This window comes from Hyperoodon ampullatus, assembly GCF_949752795.1.
Source record: "Hyperoodon ampullatus genome assembly, chromosome: 12".
NCBI classification, from domain to species: Eukaryota; Metazoa; Chordata; class Mammalia; order Artiodactyla; family Ziphiidae; genus Hyperoodon; species Hyperoodon ampullatus.
In genome coordinates, this window is record NC_136925.1 from 46446242 (window position 1) to 46460306 (window position 14065).

At 33.1% G+C, this 14065-nt stretch overlaps 1 protein-coding gene across 1 annotated transcript in view; it reads left to right on the top strand.

Moving 5' to 3' along the window:
- Positions 1 to 14065, top strand: part of RFX6 (regulatory factor X6) — a gene marked incomplete at both ends in the record, with an annotated part of 56570 nt that overhangs the window by 21716 nt on the left and 20789 nt on the right. The gene's annotated exons all lie outside the window — the stretch shown is intronic.

Consider the following 14065-nt stretch of genomic DNA (forward strand, 5'->3'; position numbering starts at 1 on the left):
CTCACGGGCTTAGTTGCCCCCCAGCATGTGGGATTTTCCCCTACCCGGGCTCGAACCCGTGTCCCCTACATTGGCAGGCGGATTCTTAACCACTGTGCCACCAGGGAAGCCTGACATCTAGTTTTGAAGGAAGATTAGACTATGGTTCTAATGTTGGTAAAACAGATTCAGTAAAGAGTAGAGACCAAAGATGTGAAAGAGAGGGGAAAGTTGAGAGTGCAGGGAAGAGCTTCCGAGTGGAGAAAGTAGCCCTGGAGAGAAGGAACACTTACTCCATTAAAACTGGAAAAAGAAATGGGTTAGTTCAGATGCAAGAGGATTTGTGGATTTTGTGGCAGGAAATTGAGATAGTTTGCTGGTTTGGGATTTCTCTCTGAGGTATCAGCAGTCAGTTAGGTCATTTTCTGTGAATGAAATCTTGGTAAGGAGTATTAGGAGTTTGTAGAAGTTAAAAAAAGTCCCAGCTCTTCTCAGTCAGGATTCCCAGAGAGAATGTAGCCCTAATGCCCCAAGGCATCCATTGTATGTAGGAAATGGGCTCTTTTATGCATCTGGAATGGTACCAGCTAAGTGCCATCCTTGGGAGAACTGAGAAAATGGTCACTCAAATCCTTTTCTACAGGACTGACTTTTCTCACAGATTCCCTATTGAGAGAGGTGGGAACAGTCTCTGTGGAAGACAAGAAAGGTAGAATATTATAAAATGTAAATTGCAGGAACCAGCAGAAATGCAAAATATTTGGGAGTAATCATAACAAGAGAAGCATACTACCTATCTGAAAAAAAATACAGGTATAAAAGAAAATTTTAAATGAAAGGACATACCACATGTCTCGATAGGAATGCTAGATACTATAAATATGTCAATTCTTCCTTAAATTGATTTAGACATTTAATACTCTATTAAAATTTTGAGTGGGCAGTTTTTTTTTGGAAATGATTAACTTGATCTAGAAGGATATATAGGAAGTAATAGTTGAGAGAAGTATAAACAAGAATAGTCAAAAGGGACTTGTCTGGCAGATATCAAAATATTATGACACTATGATACTGACTCAAATGTAGGTAAAACAAATCTACAGCAGAAATTAGTTACCTGAAAAAGGGCCATAGTGTGTGTAATAATTTAGTGTGTGATCAAGGAGACATTACATCCAATGAAGGAAGAAATATTTTTCAGTGAATTGTCATAAGTCCTTTATGAAGGAAGATAGAGTACCAAATAAATAAATAAAATTCTTCAGGGCATAATGTTAGAAAAAAAAATTTTTGGAAAAAAATTTCTATACCTCATACCTTTATCAAGTTCATATAAATTATTAAATACAAAAATAATAATTAGAAGGAAACATGTATCTACCTCATTTCTGGGGGGGGGCACAGAGAATGACTTTCTACCATGAAAACAATTTAAGAAATTTCAAAGGAAAAAATCAAAATGGAAATTGAAAACTCCTTTAAATCAAAGCATCATATACAAAATCTGAAGTCAGAAGAAAAACAGTAGGAAGATATTCCATTGTCACATGCAAATATGACAATGGGATAATATCTTTACTATATGAAGAAATCCTATCAATTAAAAAAAAATGAAGACCTCAATAAATAGTAAAAAAAAAGATATGAATAGACAATATGCATAAGGAAGAAAAGGCCAATAAATGCATGAAAAATGAACTACCAAATAAATTAAAATTAACATTTTAAATAATAAAATTATCAAATATTAAGAAATTACTATGAAGCTGGTGAAAGTATAGTGAGATAAGTTCTTTCATACCCTGCTGGTGAAGACAGAACAAACTTTCTGGAAAATAATTGCAAGATTTGTGTTCAAGTCTTTAAAGTGTTTATCCTCTTTCTCCCACTAATTTCACTTTTGTATGGGTGACACATAAAGAAATAATAGAAAATGCAGACAAAATATTATGGACAAAATTGTTATTGACTACAGTGAAAAACTGTATTCAATCTAAATGACTAAAATTAAAATTATTACATAAAAACTGATAGCTAGTGGGAAGCAGCCGCATAGCACAGGGAGATCAGCTTGGTGTTTTGTGACCACCTGGGGGGTGGGATGGGGAGGTTGGGAGGGAGGGAGATGCAAGAGGGAAGAGATATGGGAATATATGTATATGTATAACTGATTCACTTTGCTATAAAGCAGAAACTAACACACCATTGTAAAGCAATTATACTCCAATAAAGATGTTAAAAAAAAAACAAAAAAACCCACCAAAAGCTGGTATATCCATACAATGAAATATTATTCAGCAATAAAAAGAAATAAAGTCTTTTTTTACAAAAAAAAAGATTACATAATTTATAAGACTTTTATGGGACTGAATATTATATCATTTATTAAAGGGCTCTTTTAATGACATGGAGAAATGTTAATTAGGAAGAAAAACCGGATGCAAAAACAAATATATGTTTATATGGCTTCAAATATGTAAAATGTGTAAAATAAAACTGGATGATAGAGGATTAATATCTATAAATACTATGCTATGCAGTATGGTAGCCACTAGCCACACTTGGCTGTTAATTACGTAAAATAAAATATTCAGTTTCTCTGCACATTATTTACATTTCAAGTGCTGGCTAGTGAATACTGTATTTGAACAGTGCAGATAATAGAACATTTTAAAAAATAGAACATTTTCATCATTACAGAAATTTCTATCAGATGGCACCATTTTAGAATATGTGTTCAACTTAATAATAAAAAGATAACCCAATAGAAATGTAGCAAAGTATATGAACAGGCAATTCACACAAGATGAAAAAGAATGATTGATAAATAATGTTGGTGCTCGTGGTGCCCATTCTGATTGACCAGGTTCTATAGCATATATTCAATAAATATTTTGAATACTATCTCTGCCAATAAACATATCTAATTTTTAATCAGGGAAATGCAAATTAGAACCTAAAAGTAATTATTTTACCACTACTGGAATAACAGCAATTAAAAAGTATCAAAATATGTGTTTTGAATATTGTTAAGAATGTGGAGCAGAGGGACTGTCATGAATGGTAGGAGGGGCAACATCTAGAAAAGTTGAAAGTTCACGCACGTTATGACTGCATTCCTAGAGAAAACTTTACACCGTGCACAAGGAGGCATGTATGAGGATGTTCATTGCAGTACTGTTTATAATTTCAGAATACCAAAAAATGAAAGTCTATTATGACACAGTGGGAAAATAAATTTTTATATATTCAATACAGGAAAATACTATACTGCTTTGGAAATGAGTGAACTGTAGCTATAAGAATCAAATTAGGTTCATCTCAAATACCTAAAGTTGTATGAAAAAAGCTCATTGAATGTAGAAAGATACATACTGCATGGTACCAGTTTTAAAGCAATAGTATATGTTATTTAAGGATATTTACATATGCGGTAAATTTTTAAAGGTTTGAATAATAATGGTATAAACCAAATCCTGAACATTAATTATTCCTTATGGGGAGGGAAGGGAATGAGATTAGGGAGGGCTACAGAGGCTGCTTTAATATTTCAAATGTCTAATATATTAATTGGGATGGTAAGTACATGAGTATTTATTACTTTTTACCTATACCTTTTTTTAAGTTTTAAATAGCTCATAATATGAAAGCAAACAAAATCAACAGCAACGAAAGCAAAACAAAACAAAACGTGGAGGAAATTAAGAGTAATTATCAGTCAGTGGTATGGATTTTGATTGTTTTAAATTTTTTATTCATAAATGTAGTGGTTCAGATTTCAAAAATGTCTTAGAGAAAGTCTCAGAATACTTTAATTCCCAGCAATAAAAAAAATAAAACCTAGTTTTAATACTTTGTCCTGGTCAAAGGAAGCCTTTCTTTTCCTGTGAATCTTTTAGTGTGGGTCAATTTTGTTTTAAGTAGCTCTAGTAATGAAGTTGCCATTATTTCCTAGGGAATAAGTCCCTTGATTTCGTACATTTCAACCAGGAAGTTTCCCTGATAGCTTGAGTTTCCTTCTCCTTAACATCAACCATTCATGGCCAGTTTAACAACTTTGTACCAAGATAAACAGCAAATCCTCCCTCCTTGGTATATGCTTTTCAAATATTTGTAGACTGTTATCATGCTCTCTTTTAGTCATCACTTAGCCAAACTGTGCAGCTTAAATCCTTTAATCTTTCCTCATAAATCAGACCCTCTTGTCTTCTAATCATATTGTTTCTTTTCTGTAGGTTCCTTCTTGTTTTCTTTTGGAAATAAGATTCTTAATAGTTCAACCAAGAGTAGTGAAGTCATCAGTTGAGAGAAAAAAAAAAAACAACCCAGACCTCCATAGTGGTCTAAGATCTGGCACCTCTTTTAGTGTAATTAAAATAGAAAATCTACTAGTGGAATTAAAATGATCATATTCTAATTTTTCCCAGCTTATCAATCTCTCCTTTCCTTTTGTGTTACATGTTCTAGACAGAATATTATTATTTGATTTATACCATGTAGGCATTTGTTAACATATCCAAACAAATTTAATTTTTGAATTTTTTCTTTAGGCACTCTTGCCCCCTGTTGATGTTCCACACGTGTTGCTAGCTTCTGTTGCACAAAACTATAATTTATCAACATGAGAGTTTTAAATAAGAATTAAAGACGTATACTCTGTTCCTTAAGTGTGTTTCCATAGCACTCTAACATTTTTATTGGGTAATGAATTATTTGTAACACATGCATACACACACACACACACACACACACACAGTTTTAAAAATAAGCATAAGATAAAAACTCACGACCTACCTCATAGCTGAAAAGAGATAAGTTCTCTGTGTGCCCTCACCCCGTCACTTCCCCCTCCCTACCAGAAATTACTGCACTCCAGAGTTTGGTGTTAATTACTCCTTTGTCTTTCCTTAAAGTTTATCACTTATGAATGTATACCATGAATATTAAACACTGTCGTGATGATTACACAACAATATGAATGTACTTAGTACCACTGAACTATATATTTCAAAATGATTAAAATAGTAAATATTATGTATCATTTATTATTGCCCAGTTTGTTATCACCAATATATTATTTATTATTTGCCCTACATAAAAATGGATTCATTTTTCCCTATGACTTTCTGGTTTCGTTCAACATTAGGTTTTGTAATTTATCAATGTTAATATATGTAGTTCTAGTACCTTTTTTGTACTGCTAATATTCCATGGTATGAAAATATCACAGCTCATTTATTCATTCCAGTTTGGGAGAATTTTTTCCTTTTTGCCTGAAAAACATTGTTACTCTGAATGTTGTCCAGGTGCACATGTGCAGGAGTGGAATTTCGGGTCTTAGGATATACGTACTCATGTTTAACTTTACTAGTTAATATCAAGTTGTTTTCCAAAATGGTTGTATCAGTTTATGTCTCTCCAGCTGTGTGTGAGCATTCCTTTTGCTCCGGCATTCTCAGGAACACTTGGCATTGAATGACATTTGAGTTTTTGCCAGTCCAATAGGTGTAAAATTGTATCTGTGGTTTTCACTTGAAAATTGTTTTTGATAACTACATCAAAATTATGAGCTTGAATATCTTTTGGGATTTTTATCAGTCAATTCTATTCTATGAAACGTTTGTTCAGATCACATAATTTTTCTATTTAAAACTTTGGTTCAGGGCTTCCCTGGTGGTGCAGTGGTTGAGAGTCCGCCTGCCGATGCAGGGGACACGGGTTCATGCCCCGGTCCGGGAAGATCCCACATGCCGCGGAGCGGCTGGGCCCATGAGCCATGGCCGCTGAGCCTGCGCGTCTGGAGCCTGTGCTCCGCAACGGGAGAGGCCACAACAGTGAGAGGCCCGCGTGCTGCAAAAAAAAAAAACAAAACAAAAAAACACAACAACTTTGGTTCAAAGACTTTATATATTCTGAATACTAATATCCTGTAGGTTATGTGCTGTAAATTACTTATCTCTGTTGGTGGCATGGCTCAACATTCTATAGTATCTTTTTTTTTTTTTTTTTGTGGTACGCGGGCCTCTCACAGTTGTGGCCTCTCCCGTTGCGGAGCACAGGCTCCGGACGCGCAGGCTCAGCAGCCACGGCTCACGGGCCCAGCCGCTCCGCGGCACGTGGGACCCTCCCGGACCGGGGCACAAACCCGCGTTCCCTGCATCGGCAGGCGGACTCCCAACCACTGTGCCACCAGGGAAGCCCTATAGTATCTTTTGATGAAGATCATTTTAAACCTTATGATTAGCATTTTTGTATCTTTTTAAAAAATCTGTGTATAATCTAAATCGTAAAAATATTTTTCTATTTATTCTTCAAACACAAGTGTTTATTTCACCTGTAATTGATTTTTTGATTGTTTTTATTGTGGCAAAATATAATTAACATAAAATTTACTATCTTAATCATTTTAAGTACACATATAGTTCAGTGGTATTAAGTACATTCATATTGTTGTGCAACCATCACCACCACCTATCTCCAGAACTTTTACTCTTGCAAAACTGAAAGGCTATACATATTGAAAAATAACTCCCTATCTCCCTTTCCCCCTGGCCCTTGGAAACTAACATTCTATTTTTTGTCTCTATGATTATGACTACTCTAGGTACATCATATATGTGTAATCATACAGTATTTGTATTTCACTTAGCATAATGTCCTCAAGGTTCATCCATGTTGTAGCATATTTCAGAATTTCCTTCTTTTTTAAGGCTGAATGATATTCCATTGTATGTATATACAACATTTTGATTATCCATTCATCTCTCAGTGGATATTTGGATTGCTTCCATGGTTTAGCTGTTGTGAATAATGCTGCTATGAACATGGGTGTACAAATATTTCTTTGAGACCCTGCTTTCAATTCTTTGGGAGATACACCCAGAAGAGGAATTACTGCATCATATAGTAATTTTATTTTTTGAGGAACCATCATACTGTTTTACACAGCACTATACCATTTTACATTCCCACCAACAGTGTACAAGTGTTCCAGTTTCTCTACCTACTTGCTAATACTTGTTATGTTCTGTTTTTCTTTTTTTTTTTTTAATACTAGCCATCCTAATGGGGATGAAGTGGTATCTCATTTTGATTTTGATTTGATTTTCCCTAATGATTGGTAATGTTGAACATCTTTCATGTGCTTATTGACTATTGGTATATCTTCTTTGGACAAATGTCTATTCAAGTCCTTTGTTCATTTTTGAATCAGGCTGGTTGGTTTTTTGTTGTTTTACAAGTTCTCTATATATTCTGAATATTAATCCCTTTTGAGATATGAATTTGTGAATATTTTTTCTCATTTCATAAATTGCCTTTTTACTCTGTTGATAGTGTCCTTTGACGCACAAACATTTGTAATTTTTATGAAGTCCAATTTGTCTCATTTTGTTTTTGTTGCCTGTGCCTTTGGTATCATATCCAAGAAATCTTTGCCAAGTCCAATGTTGTGAAGATTTTGCCCTGTTTGTTTCTGAGTTTCACATATTAAGTCTTATATCTGGGTCGCTGATCTATTTTGAGTTAATTTTTGTATGTGGTATTAGGTAAAGGTCTGTCTTTAGTCTTTTATACATGGATGTTGAGTTTTACCAGCACCATTTGTTGAAAAGACTGCGCTTTCCCTGTTGAATATTCTTGGCATCCTTGTCAAAATCTTTTGAGCATTTTTTGCAAGGGTTTATTTCTGAGCTCTCTATCCTAGTCCATTGATCTATATGCCTGTCTTTGTGTCAACACCACAGTTTTGATTGTTGTAGCTTTATATCAATAGTAAGTTTTGAAATCAGGAAGTGTGAATCCTCCAACTTTGTCCTTTTTCAAGATTGTTTTTACTCCTTGGTGTATCTTGAGATTCCATATGAATTTTAGGATGGATTTTTCTATTTGTGCGAAAAACATCATTGGGATTTCGCATTGAATCTATATAGATTGCTTTGGGTAGTATTGGCATCTTAACAATAAGTTTTTCAATTTGTGAACAAAGGATGTCTTTTCATTTATGTTTTCTTTAATTTCTTTGAGCAATGTTTTGTAGTTTTCATTGTACAAGTCTTTCACCTCCTTGGTTAAGTTAATTTTTATCTATTTTTGATGCTATTGTAAATGGAATTGTTTTCTTAATTCCTTTTTAAGATTGTTCATTGCTATATTATAGAAATGCAACTGATTTTTGTGTGTTGACTTTGTATCCTGCTACTTTGCTGAATTCATTTATCAGTTCTCACAGTTTTTTGTTTTTTTTGTGTGGAATCTTTAAAGTTTCCTACATATAAGATCATATCATCTACAAACAGAGATCATTTTACTTCTTCCTTTCCAATTTGGATGTTTTTTTTTCTTACCTAATTTTTCTGGCTAGAACTTCTAGTTGAATAGAATTGGTGAAAATGAGCAGCCGTGCCTTATCCTTGTCTTAAAGAAAATGCTTTCAATCTTTCACCATTGAGTAGGATGTTTGCTGTGGGTTTTTCATATGACTTTTAATATGTTGAGGTAGTTTCCTTCTATTCTTAGTTTGTTGAGTGTTTTTATTATGAAAGGGTGTCAAACTTTTTTTTTAAGGGTGTCAAACTTTGTCAAATGCATCAATTGAGATAATCATGTGTTTAATTTTTCTTCATTCTGTTGATGTGGTGTATTACATTGATTGATTTTGTGTTTCGAACCATCCCTACATTACAGGAGTAAATCTCACTTGGTCATGTTGTATAATCGTTTTAATATCCTGCTGAATTCAGTTTGCTAGTATTTTCCTGAGGATTTTTGTGTCAATCTTCGTAAGATATTTTGGTCTGTAGTTTCCTTTTCTTGAAGTGTCTTTGTCTGACTTTGGTATCACGGTAATTCTGCCCTCATAGAATGAATTAAGAAGTGTTCCTTCCTCTTCAATTTTTTTGAAAACTGTAAGAAATATTGGTGTTATTTCTTCTTTATATGTTCGGTACAATTCACCAGTGAGGCCATCAGGTCCAGATCCATTCTTTCTTCAGGAGATTTTTGATTACTAATTCAATTTCCTTACTAGTTGTAGACTGATTCAGATATTCTGTTTCTTTGTGATTCAGTCTTGGTAGGATTTGTGTATCTATGAATTTATCAACTTCATCTAAGTTATCCAATTTGTTGGTGTACAGTTCTTCATAGTACTCTTTTAAAAATCCTTTTATTTCAGTAGACACAGTTATCTTCTATTTTTTGCCTTAGTCATTTGAGTCTTTTCTCCTTTTTTAAAGTCAGTCTGCCTATGGGTTTGTCAATTTCAATCTCTTTGAAGAACAAACTTTTGGTTTCATTGATTTTCTTTATTGTTTTTCTACTCTCTATTTCATCTATCTCTGCTCAAATTTTATTATTTCCTTCTCTCTACCCATTTGGGTTTAGTGTGTTCTTTTTCAAATTACTTAAGTTGTAAATGTAGGTTGTTGATTTGACATCTTTCTTATTTTTTCCCTTAGTACTACTTTTGCTGCATCCTGTAAGTTTTCTTGTGTCGTTTCCATTTTCATTCACCTCTAAATATTTTTTAATTGCCTTTATGATTTTTCCTTTGTACTACTGGATGTTTAAGAGTATGTTTAATTTTGTCAAATTTGTTAATTTTTCCAGTTTTCCTTCTGTCATCCCACTGTGATCAGAGAAGGTACTTTGTATGATCTCTATCTTTTAAAATTTATTGATATTTAATTTATGGCCAATATACATGGTGTCTCCTGGAAGATGTTATATGTTCACTTGTGAAAAATGTGTATTCTGTTGTTCAGTAGAGTGTTCTGCTTATGTCTGTAGATCTAGTTGGTTTATTGTGCTGCTCAAGTCCTCTATTTCCTTACTTATCTTCAGTCTTGTTGTTCTGTGCATAACTGAGGGTGGGGTATCAACATCTCCAACTGTTATTGTAGAACTATTTCTCCCTTTAATACTGTCATTTTTTTCCTTCATATATTTTGATGGTCTGTTATAGGTATGTAAATATTTATAATTATTATGTCTTCTTGATTTATTGAACCTTTTGTTAGTATATAATGTCCTTCTTTATCTTCTATAATATTTTGTGACTTAAAGTCTATTTTATATGATATTAGAGTAGCCCCCCACCACCCCATTTTTTTTGGTTTCATTTGCATGGAATAGCTTTTGCAAACGTTTCACTTTCAACCTATTTGTGTCTTTGGATCTAAAGTGAGTCTCTTGTAGATAGCACAAAACTGGATAATTTTTTTTAATCTATCTGCCAATGACTTTTTTTTGATTGATTGGAGAATTTAATCCATTTACATTTAAAGTAGTTACTGATAAGGAGTGACTTCCTTCTGTCATTTTGCTATTTGTTTTCTATATGCCTTAGAGCAGTTTTACTCCTCATTTCCTGCATTACTGTTCTTTTTTGTTTAGTTGATTTTTTGTAGTGAGCCATTTTAATTCCCTTCTCATTTGCTTTGCTGTACCTTATATAACTATTTTCTTTTTGGTTACCATGGAGATTACATTTAACGTCCTAAATTATAACACTCTAATTTGAATTTATACCAGCTTAACTTCAATAATATACAAAACTCTGCTCCTTTACAGCTCTGTCTCTCTTTCAGTTATTGATGTCACAAAATTAGACCTTTACAAATTGTGTGTCCAAAAATATACAATAATAGTTTTTTAAAATAATGCATTAGTCTTTAAATTTTGTAGAAAACAAAATATGGAGTTACAAACCAAAGTTACAATAATATTAGCTTTTATACTAATATTTGTTTTTAAAAAATGTCTCTTAAATTATGTAGAAAACAGAAAGTAGACTTACAACTGTTGTTACAATAATACTAGTTTTATAGTTGCCCATGTATTTTCCTTTACTGAGATCTTTATTTTTTTGTACGACTTCAAGCTACTGTCTAGTGTCCTTTCATTTTAACCCATAGGACTCCCTTCAGCATTTCCTGTAAAACAAGTCTAGTAGTAACAAACTCACTCAGCTTTTATTTATCTGCAAATGTCTTAATTCCTCCTTCACTTCTGAAAAACAGTTTTGTCAAGTATAGGATTTTTGGTTGACAATTTATTTCTCGTAGCAGTTGGAATATGTCATTCTGGAATTCAAAGTTTCTGCTGAGAAATCTGCTGATAATCTTATTGAGTATCCCTTGTAGGTGATGAGTTACTTCTCTTTTGCTTCTTTCAAGATTCTCTCTTTGTCTTTTGAAATTTTGATTATAATGTGTCTTGCTGTACATCTTTTTGAGTTCATCCTATCTGGACCTTGTTAAGCTTCTTGGATGTTTATATTCATGTTTTTCATCAAACTTGGGATGTTTTGAGCCATTATTTTTTCAAATAATCTCTCTGCTCCCCCTCCTTTTCCTCTGGGATTCCCACAATGTGTATGTTGGTCTGCTTGATAATCTCCCATGGGTCCCTTAGATTTGGTTTACTTTTCTTACATTTTTTTCTTTCTGTTTCTCAGATTCAATAATTTCCATTATCCTTTTTTCAAGTTCTCTGATTCTTTCTTCTGCCTACTCAAATATACCTTTGAATCCCTCTGATAAATTTTTAATTTAAGTTATTGTACTTTTCAGCTCTAGAATTTCCTTTTGGTTTCTTTTAAGATTTTCTATCCCTTTATTGATATTTCAACTTTATTTTAATATTTGTTGTTATTTTATACAGTATCTTTTTATTGTATGTTAATATTTGTTTCTTGATTTTAGAAATTCAGTTGACTTTTTCATTGATTTTGTATTCAGCAACGTTGCTGAAAATCTCTCGCTAACTGTAACAATTTTTGTGCAGTTTGCTTTAGTTTTCAATGTAATCAACCAACTCAGTTGCAAATAATGCTAGTTTTGTTTCTTCCTTTTCAATATTTAATCTTTCATCACGTTCTCTGGTCTTACTGCTCAGGCTATAACTCATACAATGTTGAATAAAAGATAGGAGAGTAGGGAACTTTATCTTATTCGTGTTTTTTAAGAGAATGTTTATAGTATTTTACCATTGAAGATGATATTTGCTGTGGGTTTTTGATAAATATTTATTGAATGATTAAGGAGTTTTCCTGTTTCTAGCATGGAGGAGGGGAGACAGAAAGAGAGGGAGAGAGGGAGAGAAAGTAGTGAATGGTAGATGGATTTTAAACAAATGCTTTTTCTGCATCCATTGAGATGGTTATGTAATATATATAATTCTCATTTTTTTTCTGTTAATGTGATCAATTTAAACCTAAGGTGGCTATGATCACTCTTATAGATTGCTGGATTTGGTTTGCTAATATTTTGTCTGGTACTGTTTCAAGTATGATACTAAGAAAGATTGGCCTATAATTTTTCTTTCCTTTTCTGTCCTTGTCCAATTCTGGCATAAAAGTTTTTAAATGAATTGGGAAGTGGTTCTTCTTTTTCACTGTATGGAAGAAATCTTTTCAGTTTGAAATGATTTGTTTCCTGAATGCTTGAGAAAATTCATCTGTTAAATCTCCTGGACCAGTTTTTTTTTTTCCTTTGTAGAAAGATTTTTTATTACTAATTATATATGTTTCATGGAAATGAGACTATTCTCATATTCCTAACTTTAATACACCATGTACATTATGTATTGTCATTTTTGGTTTCTATTTCTTTGTCTCTCTTTTCCAATCTCACCAAATTATGCTAAATTAAACATGATATTCCACCCAAGAGAAAAGGTATAAGAAAAAGGTGTAAGCTTTCCTAAATTTAGAATTTAGGTGCATTTTGTTATGTTTATCAAATATTAGTTTCATATTTTGTCACATCATTTCCTTCCAGATTAAATTCTTTATTTTCTTGCATTTTATTATTTTTCCCTATTCATTGACAATACCATTCTTTGTCAGCACAATGATAATTGGTGTTCATAAATGACAACCCAAAGCAATTAAAAATCTTTGAATCAGGGCTTCCTTGGTGGTGCAGTGGTGGAGAGTCCGCCTGCCGATGCAGGGGACACGGGTTCGTGCCCCAGTCCGGGAGGATCCCACGTGCCGTGGAGAGGCTGGGCCCGTGAGCCATGGCTGCTGGGCCTGCGCGTCCGGAGCCTGTGCTCCGCAATGGGAGAGGCCACAACAGTGAGAGGCCCGCGTACCGCAAAAAAAAAAAAAAAAAAAAAAATCTTTGAAGCATATCTTGAATTAAGACTGATTTAATTTGTATCAACCATGCTATTATCTCAGTTTATGATATTTATGTAGTTCTTTATTAATTTCTTAAAAATTATTTAATCAGAATAATCCTTTTCTATCCATACTTGAAAATAAAAATTAACAAGGCTAAAAACTAAAACCTAACCTGAAAGTAATGAAATTCTACTGCACTTTTAGTATAAAATTTGTGTGAAAGCATATATCAAATCCGTCAATGAGAAATTGGTGTTTAAGGACTCAAAAGTCCCCCCAACTTCTTTCTGATTCATCATGATAATTCTGTAAGAGTCTACAAATGTTGGGAATGATAAGATAGGGTAGGAACCCAATCTACCTATGTAAGTAATGAAGCTTTTGTCTGGTAAACATCTTCAATATGACAAAGACACACAAAGAAACACAAAAACTCAAGAAGCAAATGTAGGAAAACTATGAGAAAGAATGAAATTTGGTCCTTGCCAGGAATACTTTACTTCCTTTACCGTATTCACAATTTTATTCTTTGCCAAACTTTTTTATTAGAATCCAATTTGTTAAAGTTTTGTTTGTGGAGAAGGAACAATCAGTTGTGACCTGGGAGACTGATTCACTAAGGCTCTGGTTCTGTCATGAATATGCGTTCTCTCTTTCTGTGTGTGTTTCTTGTAGGTACATTAGCACTGCAGTATTATATGTTACTTATTTGTCATTTTTTCTAATTTTCTGAAAACTACCAGAGGTATGCTTTCCCCAAAGGATTCAAAAGAAGAACAAATATCTGAATTTGGCAGGGGGAAGAAGATTGAGGTGGGAAAATCCAGAGTACTAGTTTGGGACTGCAATCACAATCTTACCATTAATTATCTCTGAGGTTGGATAAATTAATTAACTTATTATCATCTCATTTATTTAATCCATAAATGATTTGGTAATCCATAAGTAAATTTGGCA